Below are 3082 nucleotides of genomic sequence, written 5' to 3'. Positions count from 1 at the left end.
ATCTTCAACATATAGTATGCATTAATTACTTTCTTAAAATAACTAAAATAATTGGTTCAGAATCAATCATTCATGCACACAATAGAGAGTGAAAACAAAATAACCTAACCCTATATATATATATATATATATATATATATATATATATATATCAAGGTTGTAGAATTCGCTCGGCGGTAGCTCGACGGTGGACTGGGTCAAACAATTAATCGGTTAGGCGGGGATTAATCGGGGACCATTAATTATTAAAATATTAATATATATAACATTATACCTAAGAATATAACATTAAATATAACATTATATCAATTAAAAAATTTATTAAAAACCTAATAAAGATCATATTATAACAACAAACCATGATTACAAAAAACCCTTTTGATCCTTAATACATCACATTTAAATAACCAACTACTGCATTTGGATCTAAGTTATCAAATGAAAACAGGAAGTATCCATTCTTGGGAGACATGATTTTACCTTATCAACATGTTGTTGCACCTTATCAACATTAACACTTTCATTGTGAGTTTATATCCAATCCATTCTTATGTCCTGCAATGCACAATCTATTATTGTGAGGCATGATTTCACCAATCAATTCATATTATCTTTTTGTCTATCATAGTTTGTATGCATAACCAATCCATTATTATATGTAGCATATATTCCAGCAACAACAATTAAACCCAATACATATTGCTAAAGTTTTAATTAAGAACCCATGAATACCAATACCTCACTTTGATAATCAAGACTACAAGATTCACTCAGGCAATTGATCAAACACTTGGTGGGCGGATGGTTTCATACACTAAGTAAGCAATTTCCTAATCATATAAACCACCATTCACACATAAAACCAACGTGTGTCAAGATTGAAGAAGTAAGAAACATGAAACTAAGATTGAACGACCATAGTGAAGTGTGAATCAGATTTGCTAACAGGCTATGTGTAGAAGTAAGAAACATGAAACCAATTTGTAAGAAATGGCTTACCTACGAAGCAGATTTGCTTATGAAGCAATACATCTCCAATATGGAAGGGGCAGAGAGTCATTGAACGGCCATAGTTAGGAATCATGTCGACAGTGTTGGGGCCGACGATCATCGTCTTCAAGGTGATTGTTCGACGGATCCTAAGGAAGTTTCATCTCGACCTGAACCCAGATTCTAAATTGACGAATTTCATCTCGACCTAATAATGGGGAAGTTTCGTGTTTCCAGTGAAGAAGGATGGTGGTGTAGTGAGTGTTCGATGGAGTTGTGAAGAAGGAAGTTTTGGGTTTGCATCCCACATCGCTCATGTTTCCAGTGAAGAAGGAAATTTCGTGTTTGTATCCCTCATCGTTGGTGGGACAATAGACGAAGGCACACATATCTTATAAAAGGAGAGTTAGTTCCTTCAAAAATTCAAACCCAACTAGGTGGGCTAAAAAAACCCGACCCAACTATATTTTGGGTGGGTTTGCTCCTTTGAGCTAGTGGGTTGAAGTCATTTTGGTCCGATTTGGGACGAATTAGTCCAATTTGGACCGTCTTTTACCGATATTGACCAAGGCCGACTAGCTTACCCAATAACAGCTATTCGTAAGCAGTTAGAGTCCGCCAAGCGCCGATTAATCAGCTGCCTAGACCGATTTTTACAACCATGATATATATCAAGAATAAAAGCAATAAAATTTCTCAACAATACATACACAAATACAAATAAATAAATAGATAAAGACAGCCAAATAATACCTTCTTCCAAGTTTCATTTTATACAAAGAACAACTCAAAAAAAACTTGCACTCCATTATTTTTACTTCCTTCCCACGTTTTTCTTTCACCTGTATTACAACTCACACACAGTTAAGGGAAAACCCATGGCATTGCTTCTACTCATCAAGTACTGATTCACAAACAATTAAACAAAAATTAAACCCTTACAGTAAAGTTGATCGATCCTTTATATCTGCTTGCATCTTCATTTCCAGCAACAACAAATGGATTCTTCCTTCCCATCAAATTCACAGCAGCAATCGGTGGTTGCTAAAACCCCAACACCACCTTGCACTGTCACCACCCTACCACCATTTTACCTTCTTTCCTGTCAAACAATCAAACCCAAACATCCTTTTCCCTATACCGATTCCTGTCAACAACACAAGAACTGTTCTTGTTCTCGGGTATACCTGCAAACAAAAAGAGTAACCTCACGTTTGTATTTCTTTTCCTTCCCTGTAAAATGATCCAACCAAACATCCACCTAAATCTATCCCTATCAAACAACAGACAATCCCAAAAATCAACCATTTTACCTTTTATGGATCGGAACTGCCACTGTTGTCCCTTCGTGTTCTTGCTGCCAGAGATGAGGAAGAAACCTAAGAAGGTTCGATGGAAATAAGCCGCCCCACTGATAACCACCGTCGAACCAAATCACTTTCATGTTTCTTTTTCTCGAACCAGTCAAGCACATCGTCTTTCTATTTTCGTTTTCTGCTCTTGGTCAAACAAGGATCCAACCCTCCACTTCTTCTGTTTCCGTTCCTTTACAATCGATCAGATGAGGATCGAACAGCCCCCAATCGAAGGTGCCTTCCTCCTCGCGATTTTCGCCCATCGAACACCCATTGTCACTGCCCACCGTTCCCCTCTCGCGATTCCTCAACCACCGATCGACAATCTGGGACTCCCCATCGGACCCCTCACCTGATTTCGTACACCCTTCACCGATCAGACGAGGATCGAACCTTCTCCAACTGATTTGCTTCCGATTCCTCATTAACTAGGTGCCTTCCATCTCATCTGCCTGTGTTCGAGTTTGTACCTCTCTATTTTTGCGCGACCATAAAACGAACATGGGCACAAAAAGCCCCAAGTCAGTTTTGATTTACGAAATAACCAAAATGCCCTTGCTCTTAAGTTCTTTATTCAAAATATGTCCCAATCCCCAAAAGATGATTCCATTTATCCACAAACAGCCCCTCATTTGGTTATTTTTAACATAATAGATCCCAATCTACAAACTATGAATAAAAATAACCATTTTAGCCCATCTTTTGAAATTATTTTTACCAAACCAGTCCCACTTCGG

The 3082-nt window shown here is 37.9% G+C and overlaps 1 long non-coding RNA gene across 4 annotated transcripts; it reads right to left on the bottom strand.

The window, feature by feature from the left end:
• Positions 1 to 317: 317 nt before the first annotated feature.
• On the bottom strand, positions 318 to 2858 carry LOC145056660 (uncharacterized). 4 transcript variants are annotated; one of them, XR_013685855.1, is made up of 5 exons: positions 2304 to 2855; positions 1933 to 2177; positions 1744 to 1832; positions 1000 to 1631; positions 318 to 555 (listed from the first exon to the last, which is right to left on the bottom strand). It is a non-coding gene; the product is annotated as an uncharacterized LOC145056660 (long non-coding RNA). The 4 variants fall into 4 exon arrangements; XR_013685854.1 differs by having other exon boundaries at positions 1000 to 1381; positions 1575 to 1832; positions 2304 to 2854; XR_013685853.1 differs by having other exon boundaries at positions 739 to 1832; positions 2304 to 2858.
• Positions 2859 to 3082: the final 224 nt, after the last annotated feature.

Source organism: Lactuca serriola, chromosome 6 (assembly GCF_051521515.1).
Source record: "Lactuca serriola cultivar US96UC23 chromosome 6, Lser_US96UC23_V15, whole genome shotgun sequence".
NCBI lineage: Eukaryota > Viridiplantae > Streptophyta > Magnoliopsida > Asterales > Asteraceae > Lactuca > Lactuca serriola.
Note: the sequence above shows the minus strand (reverse complement) of the source record. Positions and strands in the feature narration are given on the sequence as shown.